This window comes from Schistocerca piceifrons, chromosome 4 (assembly GCF_021461385.2).
Source record: "Schistocerca piceifrons isolate TAMUIC-IGC-003096 chromosome 4, iqSchPice1.1, whole genome shotgun sequence".
Lineage (NCBI taxonomy): Eukaryota > Metazoa > Arthropoda > Insecta > Orthoptera > Acrididae > Schistocerca > Schistocerca piceifrons.
In genome coordinates, this window is record NC_060141.1 from 24,481,999 (window position 1) to 24,495,374 (window position 13,376).

The window sequence follows — 13,376 nt, forward strand, 5'->3', positions numbered from 1 at the left end:
GACTGATGCTTAGCGTAGTCCAAAGTTGACTGTAACGAATAATAATAATAATAATAAGGGAATTTTCATTCACAAAGCAGGCTTATCACATACACACAGTTCAATACTGTTCTATCCTGATTAAATTGAGCTTAACTTAAATTCAATAAGGCAGTGAAGCAATTTCGAAGTCTCGGTGCGACGAAAATTGTCAGTTGATCTGCTGAAAACATTTGTAATAATTGTTAACTTTCGGTGATCACATGGGGAAGACGGGAGATCTGCTGGTAAGACCGTGTTAGGCCATTTATTGAAAGTAATCAACTGGATATTTTGAGCGTACAAAACGGCAGGTTCGTCCAGTGTAAATCAGACGTTCCCCACTGATCCCGTGCAACGCAGCATAGTAACCAGACACTGTCAATAATAATCAGTTAAATAATACGCGAACACACTTACTTTAGTTTAGTTCATGTATTAAATTCCTTCTCATACAGAATCTCATCAAGATGGCGACTAGCTCAACAATAAATACATATACATCGTCGTTCTTTCACGGCTAATCGGCAAGATATCAATCATTCTTTTCATAAGAGAAAACATAGACAGCAGAGAAGCTATTCCATGGAGTAAATGCACGCTCCAAGGAATAATAGGACTTGAAACTACTTTGCATTGATAATCATCGTATATTAAAGTTTAGGAATCGGTAAGATAAGAAGAGATATTTCGAGATATGTACTGAGTTATATAATTTATAAAAAAATTTCTGAAAATATCGCGGACAGACCGCTGCAAGAGACATTACAAAGTTTCGTTCCTTGTAGTTTTATCGTTTGATGCGCATTTCGTGAGATATTTGGCCCGGTCACGATCAATGGACCACCCTGTAGATCACCGACGTCATAGACACACTCATGTCGTAGTCGGTTGCTGATTTGCACGCGGGCACGGAATGCGTACGCACTTTGAGCAGAAAGTCGCTCTTGTAAACAGGGCTCCGGGCGCATTCCGCGTGATTAATGCGGCGGGGCGTCTCCGGCAGCGATCTTTTCGGTGGTAAGCCAGCGCGGGCCGAGAACAGGTGCAGCGCCGGGGATTTCCGCCGGCCGGTGACAAACGCAGACGGCGGCCGACCTCTGCCACATTTTATAGACGTAACGCACGGCCCCCTAAATTACGGCCGGAGGCATAAAGCGGGGGCCGGCGCGCGGTATTACGCCCTTCCTTCCCCGGGACGGACGGCGGCGGCGCCGGCCATGGCGGCCGCAGCGTCGCGACGCCATATTGCGCGTCCGCAGCCGCCGGCTTAGCGCGGATCGCAGTATTACCGAGCGGGCGCGCGGGCGCCGCTAAATACGCCGACGTCCGGACGTACGTACTATATATATAGGCGGCGGCGCTTATCCCGCCATAACTCGTACTGTCACCGCCGACGTTGCGTCGTCGGCTATCTCTCGATGCGACGCCAGCACCTCTTTTTTTTCCTATTTTCCCCCAGCAAAACAGAGAGGAGTTAAAAAAAAAAAATACGGAATGCCGGAGAGCCATCTCTGAGCAGGCGCTGCAGACGCGAACAAACACGCGCGCCGCTGAAATATGCGCCGCCGTGTTTTATAAGCCCAGCGTCGCGGCGCGCCGGTCCGCGTCGGCGTCGCTTCGGCGTCGCTTTGGCCGGCAGTGTCGGCGAGTCGCCGGCTCGGCGATATAATATCGGCGGCGGGACAGCGACACAGGGGGAGAGAGAGTAGTGGAGGACGGGGGCGGGAAAGCAGGAGGAGGAGGAGGAGGAGCAGAGGCAGTCCGGACGGACCAGTGCTCTGTCGCACGAAAAAAAAAGTCTAGCTGTGTGCCGTGGTGCGGGTGTCCCGAGCTGCCTGCCGCATTATTTCGCGTTGCGTGGGTGGAGGATCGGCTCTCCTGGGCGAGGAGGCACCGGGCTGCGAGCAGCTTGAAAGCCGCTCACTCGGACGGGTATATTTACACGACTTTCTGAAAACTTATTAAATACACTACTGGCCATTAAAATTACTACACCAAGAAGAAATGCAGATGATAAACGGGTATTCATTGGACAAATATTACTAGAACTGACGTGTAACTACATTTTCACGCAATTTGGGTGCATAGATCCTGAGAAATCAGTACCCAGAACAACAACCCCTGGCCGTAATAACGATCTTGATACTCCTGGGCATTGAGTCAAACACAGCTTGGATGGCGTGTACAGGTACAGCTGTCCATGCAGCTTCAACACGATACCACAGTTCATCAAGAGTAGTGACTGCCGTATTGTGACGAGCCAGTTACTCGGCTACCATTGACCAGACGTTTTCAATTAGTGAGAGATCTGGAGAATGTGCTGGCCAGGGCAACAGTCGAACATTTTCTGTATCCAGATAGGCCCGTACAGGACCTGCAACATGCGGTCGTGCATTATCCTGCTGAAATGTAGCGTTTCGCAGGGATCGAATGAAGGGTAGAGCCACGGGTCGTAACACATCTGAAATGTAACGTCCACTGTTCAAAGTGCCGTCAATGCGAACAAGAGGTGACCGAGACGTGTAACCAATGGCACCCCATACCATCACGCCGGGTGATACGCCAATGTGGCGATGACGAATACACGCTTCCAATGTGCGTTCACCGCAATGTCGCCAAACACGGATGCGACCATCATGGTGCTGTAAACAGAACCTGGATTCATCCGAAAAAATGAAGTTGTGCCATTCGTGCACCCAGGTTCGTCGTTTGAGTACACTATCGCAGGTGGTCCCGTGTGTGATGCAGCGTCAAGGGTAACTGCAGCCACCACGGTCTCCGAGCTGATAGTCTAAGCTGATGCAAACGTGCAGATGGTTGTTGTCTTGCAAACTTCGCCATCTGTTGACTCAGGGATCGAGACGTGGCTGCACGATCCGTTACATCCATGCGAATATGATGCCTGTCATCTCGACTGCTAGTGATACAAGGCCGTTGGGATCCAGCACGGCGTTCCGTATTACCCTCCTGAACCCACCGATTCCATATTACGCTAACAGTCATTGGATCTCGACCAACGCGAGCAGCAATGTCTCAATACGATAAACCGCTGTTTGTGTATGAGAAATCGGTTGGAAACTTCCCTCATGTCAGCACGTTGTAGGTATCGCCACCGGCGCCAACCTTGTGTGAATGCTCTGCATAGCACAACATATTCTTTCTGTCGGTTAAATTTCGCGTCTCTAGCACGTCATCTTTGTGGCGTAGCAATTTGAATGGCCAGTAGGCTACATGCGAAACTCGAAACAAAGAAACGGAAGAGCGTAGAACTCAGACGGCTGCACCAATTTTTTAGAAAACAAGAAAATCCAAAGTAATGGGAGTAGGACTCGCTTTCAAAGCGTTCCGTACAAACTTAACTACGTCTATAGGTAATTATAATAGCAATTTCGCGTGTCTCAGTGGCCCGCTGGAAGTCTTTCTATTGGACGCCACTTCGGTGACGTGTGTGTCCCTAACCTACCAGTCACCAAGGCGGGGAACTCGGACCTACACCTTAACGTGGAATCCGGACCACGTGTTGTAACTGGCGGTTCCTCACATCGCTGAGACATGAAAAGCTATCTTTATTGATCCACTATGGACATGGGACAGCAGTTTGGCACGTATTTAACAACGAAATCCGCCGACTGCCATACAATTGAGATGTTGTTTTATTATACTGCAACTACCAGTTTCGTCATTTCATTATGTCATCTTCAGGCCCCTGCGTAATAAAAGGGGTATACTTGTAGTGTATATCAAGGTATACTACAGCAAGCTTTACGGATAGTGACGCCTGACAATAGAGACACTTAAAACTACAAGATGAAAGTAGCAGCGTCAAGATAAATGTTAGTGTGCATCCAGCACAACAGAACAAAATGTGTTCATACTTGTTAGCCGTGAAACTAATTAACATCACGGATTTATAAGAGAACATGCCAGACATTAAAAAGACCGGACCGGGATCCAATCCCGCGACCTCTTGGCTCCCTCGCACGCACTTTAGCGCTTTCTTTTTTTTTTAATTATTAGTAGACTGGCACGGTACCTTCATGACGATTCAGACGACCATTGTCAAAATTGTAATGTAATATGAGCTGCAAATACAGAATCAAAATAATTATTAATAATACAGCAAGAGAAAAAGATTCTGAGTAACCAGGAACTAACTCACCACCTATTGTCTATTTTTAATTTCTTTTAATTTTCATTTTTGTACATTTTTATTTTTTTTATTTGTGTTAAAAAGATAAAAGTGAACAAAACAAGCCTTCACGTGATTGAATGCCAGAAACAATGAGGAATAAAACACCACAGGGGTGCTTAAGCAACACCCTGTTGACAAAAACAAGAAAAGCATATCTGCAAAAAGCGTTCGATAACGAGGCAACAGCAGCCACTTCCAACACGCGATCTCCAGATAATGATGAGAAACATGGGCTCCAGGATCGTTCTCTCCTTCAACAACATAATGAATGTACCGACCCAGGAACCAGATGATCGTGTTAGTTTCCGTCTGAAGAAAAAAACGATACCTCTGGACAGATAACAAATTGCTATGCCCTCGAAAAATCAAAGCCAATTGTCGACGAATACAGAGCCAATATCTCGTCCACAGCCTGTGAAGTAAATTTCCAATGTGATGACATTCGTCATACTGATCAATCGGGCGAATGCCTATGCGAAAAAGACGGTCGGCAGTAGGTATTAAACGATGAATAATCCTATACCACGATGAAGCGATCTCCATCAGTGATATAGAAAAACTAATATGGGACGAGATAGTAGTAGTGGGACAAAGTTCGTGTCACTCCATCTCTGCATTGTTGCCAGATGTATCCAAGATGGCGGCGATGACGTCATCCAAGATGGCGACATGTAGAGATGGCAGCAGTGCATGACGTCATCCCAGGTGGCGGCCATGACGTCATTCGAGATGGTGAATTTTGTTGGGAATATAGGACAATTGGGCTACCACCACTAACCTAACCCCCCTGCCCTCCCCCAGAGAAATGGCGGTAAGTTCAAATTCCAGCAGGATAATGCATCACACCACGCTTATCTCTACTAACCTAAGAAAATAGCGGGAAGATAGGTCACTTGGACTACCTCCACTAACCTAAGTCATCCAACTGCCACCTCATCCTAGGAACTGGCGCCAAGTTTGAATTTTGGTGGTAAAGAAAGATCTATTGGGCTATCTCTACCAACCTAAGAAAATGGCGGGAAAGAAAGGTCACCTCCACTAACCTAAGTCACCCAACCGCCACTTCTTCCTAGGGATTTGCGGGAAAAGGACTCAACCATCGCTGGGCAGTCTTCATTTAAACAATTTAATGTAGTACAGCCATCCAGTGTGTTCACCATGAAGTGCAGACTCCAACTGACTTAGTACACAGTATCACCATCAGAGGGAGCTCTCATCCATGATGTAATCCAAGATGGCCTCTGATGACATGAGTACCGTTATCCAAGATGACGGGAAACTGAGTGTTCACCACGAGGCCCAAGTGATCTAGTACACAGTACCACCACCAGAGAGCTTTTTCATCCATTCTGTGACATAATCCAAAATGACAGTGTGGGGAGGAGGAAATGGTGGGAAATGGACTCTGCCTGTGCTAGACATAAGTCTTTATTTTGCAGGCAGCTACTCCACCATGAGATCTAGAGTCCAACTGACCTGGTACACACTACTGCCACCAGATGGTGCTGGCATCCCTCTTGTGACATAATTCAAGATGGTGGTCCGAGGGGGAAAATGGCACAAAAATGACTCAGCCTGTGCAGGGGTGCTGGAGAGAGTAAGGAAGGAGTGTACTTTATTTATTGTTGAACAGTTTGTTTAGGGATGGAGTATATTTATCACACTTATACAAAACACACAGTCTGACATGCCTGGAGTCACGCCACACAGCCCACAGATCTGTAAACTACTCCTAAATAACACTCTGCAGATACGCAAACAACTCCTAACTAACTGAAATAATTTCAGTACAGACATACAAACTCCTCCTAAAAAATGTAGTACACAGATGTGCAGACACGAAATCAACTCATAAACTGTTCAAATAGTGCATAGTGCAGCCTACAGACCCGCTCACAAAATAATGCAACAGACTCACAAACAACGTACACAGACACCGCCTGCCACCCCCTGTCCACCAGACTGCACAGGAGCCTACCGACAGCCTCGCGAAGTGACGCAGCTGTCAGCTGTCAAACCACACAGAGGTGTCCATTTGGATCCCGCTTGCATGAGGCAGTGACATCCCTTTCATATTTAGTATCTGAGAAATTCCTTTCGAAATATGTGTTCACCTAGGCACCGTAGTTGACACAACCGGATGGGAGTGAAGACGTCACCAAAAGCCGTCGCCGGATGCAAGCCAGCATAACCCATCACTCTCATGCTGCCGCAGGTGAAAGTTGATTCTATTTTCGAGTATACCAACGTCACATGTCTATCTAAATAAATTCCAAGTCATCCTCTGGGCCTTGTGTGTGTGTCTTTACTGTTGCTAACATGATACCTGTGCATACTAACATCACATCTCTATGTAAATGAGTGCCATGTCTTCACCACTCCTGGCGTGACCCCTCGCTCTGCCTGTGTTCCAGCGTAGAGAGAGAGAGAGAGAGATGTTGCAATGCTTCCAGAGTAGCACAACACTTCCTCACATTCCTAACATGGAATGCGAGAGCTGTATAACCCACTTAGTTACATAACAGGTCTAACATCAACTGCTTTGTCCCTAGCAATCCTAATGGGTCATCCCTTCTACCCTTCCCGCTATCAACATATACACAAACGTTCTCACTGCTAAAAGCAATCATCATGTTTGTCCGTTATTGTTGTTTGGGAAGAGACCATGGTCTAAGCATAGATGGGGAAGGAAATAAGAACAACTACGCAAACAGAATTCCAAGCACTATCGTACAGAAGAGAAAAATGACTTGAATTTGTGCTATCCCACAGCTGCTTGTCTGGAGATGTCCTAATGCCACAGTGGTGGATGAGTGACAGCATCCCTGCCACAGATCGATGGTCTGCTTTAACTTGTATTTCAACAATTGCTTTCTAATAACTTTCCATCTTGTTTGAATCAATTTGCGTACACTCCAATATGTCAGCACAAAGGATGTCTTGTGAATGAATCAAGCATTATGATTGGCTCTTATCGAATTTACCTGCCAAATTTCTGATACTGTTGGTGTGGAAGCACCATCTGCCTTTTTTTTCTTTATGCAAACAAGACTTTCAATGGAAAAAACTTTTTTCACACAGATCGCGATATTGAACCAACAATTAAACCTTGCAAACTGCCCAACACATAGTCAAATACAGAAAGACTATTATACTCAATTACACTGCGATCTCACTGAGGACAGGAGATTTGCATATTAGAGCGTGAAACCAATCTCCAACCCATCAATACATCACTGTGTACTGTGTCGATGGAGTAAACAAACAATTATTATCCTCCACCATATAAAATCACCCTTTCTACATCATTCGTACATACACCACAAAGACAGGCAGCACCATATATACTCCTCAAAACACTAGATATTTTCCTGTGACCAACACATGACCAGAACGCCCTCAGTGGACCGAAGTCATTGTTCTATAAATTCGAGGTCGTTTCCCCTCGGCAAAAACGCGTTACTGTTTCTGGTCCAGACCTGTTGCTTGCTTGCTTTTCTACACCCATCTCCAGACTTGGGGATTACAAGAAAACATGTATTGTTGCATGGTTTGCCAGAATACCATACCATTCTCGTGCTACTTCTCAATATCGAGCACATAGCCGTATAGCCTGGATAGCAGTATAGCTCACGCGACAAAATTCCGAATATATAAACTGTAAATTATTTTTCTACAAACCTGAAACTTTAGTGCTTATCCCGCCTGTGAGGACCTTTATGTGAGAACTCGAAACCAATACAATAAACTGATATTTCCACTCACGAATATCGATGTTGGTGATGTAACAGATTCGAAATCATGCCTATTATTTACTAAGGTGTTTCACATGTCTAGAGAACCAGAAAACGGTCTTCCACATGCTAGATGAACACACCACAATCGATCTTCTATCAACTAAATGAAGGCGCAAAATGTGCAGAAGCAGTCAACCAAACAATTTACGTGGATGGGAATAACGGTCCAGGGCCAACACACTTCCATTTTCAATCGCCTCAATTTTCCAAGCGATCACGAAAGCTATCCAACAAATACTAAGTATTAGTTCGCTATTCTGCCATCTAGAGGACGACAAAGTTAATTCATCTACATTCCTACACTCCAACAGGCCTCTCCATTCTGACAGCTCCTACCATTAACGGAAAACGTGAGTCACCACCACACAGGTCACCGGCGCTGCAGGCCGAGCACACACAGGTAGAATCAATCATCCCAAGAAATCGGTCATATATATATTATCCCTGTACTTACAACTAAAGGTTATGATCGCGGTCTCAATTGAACAACATTTGATAATGAGCGAAGTATCAGAAACACAGCCTGTTGACGGCTGTGACTCTGTAAATAGAAATATCAGCATCATTCTTACTGACATGTGGAATAATCGGGTCTACTGCCAGATGTTTGTGTCGCTCTGGCACAATATTTCGGCCACGTAACTCGTTGCCTTCTGCAGGTGCTACCTGAGACTGCCGTGTTGGAGGATCCCGACACAGGATGGGCCTCAGAGAGCCGCCACAGATGGCGACCAAGTCGAGCGCGCACGTTCGAGGGAGCACCGGGGAAGAGACTACACATTAGAAGCAGCGCCAGGCGGGCGCGGACGGCAAAGAGAGCACCCAGCGCCCTCTTGGCATAAGTACTGGACAAGATCCTCCAACACGGCAGTCTCAGGTAGCACCTGAAGAAGGCAACGAGTTACGTGGCTGAAATATTGTGCGAGAGTGACACAAACATCTGGCAGTAGACCCGATTATACCACATGTCAAGATCTCGCCGGGAAAGCCTGAAGAGTTACACCATTCTTATTACTTGACATACTCTTCCCTTTGCTATCACACTATTCAACATGAAATCCATACCTTTCTTACGAATGGACATAGTCATTTCCTTTGCATATGTTGGAACACAAACACATACTTTATAAGTCTGATGCTCAAGACGAACCTATCACGCACCCACTACTACTAAGTATAATATTTCGCCAATAACTGATTACCTATGATACAAAATAATACTGAGAGAAAATCAGTGACAGGTGGACATGTCTCATAAGTTTTTCTTGTGAGTGATACCACTGCGTCTTAGAAAGAGAGCCGTAATCGTCTCATATGCAAAAAAAAAAAAAAAAAAGAAGTGCCAACAACTACTGTATGTTACTGTCACAAGCGGTCTTAGTTCTACAAGTACACACAAGTTTCCATGTTAAAAGCTATACCGGCTTTATAAATCCACATATGGCATTACCTATGAATGATGTGGTTTTTCCAGACAAATACCATGACACTGAATATAGACATTGGTCACTGGAGTGTATATTATCACACCAGGAGTGCGGTTACACGCAGCCAACGGTGCACCCTCATAATAAAATTATCCAATTTTGAAAGTGATTCATCTAAGGAGTGTGCTATGAAACATATGTGCAACCCTCTCACGCAACCACCACTAGACATTTCTCCAGTATTTGTAACGCATTCTGTGTCGATGCCATATCATATCTCTGGCGCTCACGTATCTCGAAATTAGCCACCTTTCTCGAACTTATCTGCTACAGTAAAATTCCAACATGGGTTTAAGTACCCCCTATGTATCGTGAAACTACCCCTCAGACTCTGCGCTACCGTTCCTACAGCTTTGCGCATGTGATTGTTCCAATGTAAGTCGGAACTGAGTAAAATTTGGAGGAAGATACGGCCACCACCTTCGGCAACCCATGTAGAAACAGGCGAAGCTGAGTTACTGTGACAGAACTGTGTGTGGACCATTAAACGGAAACGAAGACTACAACATGAGGTAATTTAAAAGATAGTATGGGAGCTGGGGGAAGGATGTGGATTTTGCTACTGCATTGTGGTGCTTCTCCAAACTACAATCCATGTCCCTCAGGGTCCATTCACATCTATCACCCCAACATTCTATCATAATTATTCTACACTGTCCACCAGAGAAAAATGATGACCTATAAAAGCTCAACTAACTTCATACGATAGAGAACAAGATAAGATTTTTAACACATCTCTCTCCTCCCATATATCGAAACCAAATACCGCATGCGAGCAGGCATCGAGCACATGTGACGATCCTATTAAATATACAGGTATTGATCAAATGCTCAGACCAGTTTAAAGTTCCATCACCAGTACTCTAGAAGAATGATCGTATCCAGCAGACTATACTGTGAGTCGCAAGAGGCGCTCCCCTGTGGCAATGTCTCGTTGTCTGAAACATTATTTTCTAACACGCTTCATACACTGCCAAACATTTTATTTTTATGCCACGACTTAGACGTCTGTGTCAGGTTCTAAACTGACATTAAGATGTTCTGATCCATGACCTCTCACAGGCAACAAGGACATCACCTCACACTACAGTTATGCAAGACGTTGCACTGTTATGCGATTGATGTCATTCAAGATGGCAGCTTTTGATGGGAAAGTGCCACGCCCTCTGCCAAGCCTCCTTGGTGGGAAGTTTGAATTTTGGTGGGAAGATAGATCAAGTTGGATACCTCTACATTTAAACTCGTCTGTCACAGTGACAGACTGATGGCTCTGCATTCCATTTCGACTGATTCCTCATATTGCACTCATGTACGTGATCACTGTTTCGGTGCTAGCAACCCCCAGAATTGTCACCCATCCACAAAAGTCTTTCCCCAACTCAAACAAGCGTTGTCTGTCAATCATTATGTGGTAACCAACAGCCTGTCAGTGGATGGATGGGATGGAAAGGCACCGTCGATGTACTGTAATAATAAGCATCACAGTTAATAGTGCGAACCATTTTAACAATATTACAGTAATTTCAATACCGGCCCATTATATGACAGCATGTTTCCCCCATTTCAATATCATAGCTAAACCGCCCCTATGCGAGTATCATTGAAAATGTAGATAGATGACTGTGCAGTACGTCCATTCATCGTTAATTCTCGAACACATAAATCATCAAAGTATACCAGACAGCACTCTACATATTTCTGACACCTCGAGCATAGTGCATGATTTACGATCTATGTCTGAGGGGATGGGAGTCATAGAGCATTCTCGCAGTCTTAGGATAAAATTAGACTCTGAAATGCCTTCCCGCACTATCATTGACCAGCCTGCCCTGCAGCACCGTTACCGATTTAATCTGCAGCTGACCATAAATATACCACTACATGCCACGTCTCGTGAATGAATGGAGCTTGCCTAGTCTTCACCCGTCCAAGTGCACAAAAGTTCCCCAGATGTACCCATATCAAGGAGGCTAGTACCCCTTATCGGGGTATAGTAACAGATTTTAAAGTGTTGTGATGAAATGACACAGAGTTAAGAACAAGCAATGGGTAATTTTTATGCATGATGGAGCTCCATCTGTCTGGAGTTCGAAGCATTTTACGTGAATCAACTACGCTATCAACTCTAAGGTATGGTTCTAGAGTCCAGGATCAGTAACTGGAAGTTATTGGTATGAGAAAACATAAACACCTGCACTCCCAAGGCTACAACGTTCCGCACTTAAAACAGGTTATAATGTTAGATAGGTTGAGTTTCCAACCTATCAGTCATGTGGAATGCACAGCTGTTAATATTCCAACGTAAGAAATATGTTTCCAGCGCATGACATGCATCCTTCTTGCAGCTTTATCAACCATAAATTATGGCAGAAAACTGTAAAATACTGGCTCTGTGTGATACTTGGACAATATAGCTGTATACCGTCCACATCCGATCATGATCCAGAAATTATGCAATGCCAACATCAGTTCTATATAAAATTATCGTTAGTAACTGAGAATACCTCTTACAAGGAAATAGATTAACACACAGCAGTGGTGTCCGACATGTGGAATTACAAGTCTTGCCGCCACTAACTCTGTAAATAGCACATCAGTCAAGCAGATGTATACATGGGGATTGCAGTGTCTCACAAACACGTATCGCTAACTTAGTTACGAAACTGAAGTATCGATTTTACACTTAACATGCGACCGGGAACGGAGCACTTCGCATAAATCTTCGTTCGTTTAGAGGAATGTGTCATGGTTCATCACACGTGAGATGGAAGTCCTCTGATGGCCGAGAGGTTTACTGTTAACGATCATAAGTAGACAGTGCCCTAAGACTCACACAGAACAAGCAGTTGTATACTAGTCGAACGCCTGTATGCCATGCGACTGATGTATCAGTCAAATGACCTGCACCAACATATGTGTCCCTATCTAGAATGCATCATCAGCCTGCCATTAAATCATACCTCGGTACAGCTCCATCTTAAACGACAACCCTGTCCGTTCGCTATTATCCATTAACATAGATGCAAGTAAGTTTAGAAGCAGATGGTTCTCTGTCTTCCTGGAAAGCGTCAAATACAGTAGTCAACTCACGTGTATCGCCGTTATCTCAACAGAAATACAGTTGAATGCCGCCTCAGCGGAAGAAAAAGTGACTGTTGCCCTGCTTTAGTTCGCTTCTGTGTCGATGTTTTCCCGGATTCCTCTTGCTGTCGTGTACTTAATCCCATGTACAAATTGTTCTGCACCAAGCAGAAGACATGCAAGTACTTCCTCAATTTCCCCACATTTCAGCGTATTTTCCCTATATATATACTTATTTTACACAATTCTGTCGAATTTTAGAGGAGGTAGCCCAAGTGCCTTATCTTCCGCGATTTTCTTAGGTTAGTAGAGATAACCGTGGTGTGATGCATTATCCTGTTGGAATTTCAACTTACCGCCATTTTTCTGAGGGAGTGGAGGGGAGGGTGTTAGGTTAGTGGAGGTAGCCCAATTGTCCTATCTTCCCGACAAAATCCGCCACCTTGAATGACGTCACGGCTGCTGTATTTTAATTTAAAAAACCTACCTTTTACTAACTGTTCGTCTAAAATTGTGAGCCATATGTTTGTGACTATTACAGCGCCATCTATCACAAAGCGCAAAATGTGGTCTAACTAAAACATTCGTATTTCTTTACGTACTACACGAATATGTAATAAAAATGGGGGCTCCTATTTAAAAAAAATGTTTCAAATGGCTCTGAGCACTATGGGACTTAACATCTGAGGTCATCAGTCCCCTAGAACTTAGAACTACTTAAACCTAACTAACTTAAGGACATCACGCACATCCATGCCCGAGGCAGGATTCGAACCTGCGACCGTAGCAGTCGCGCGG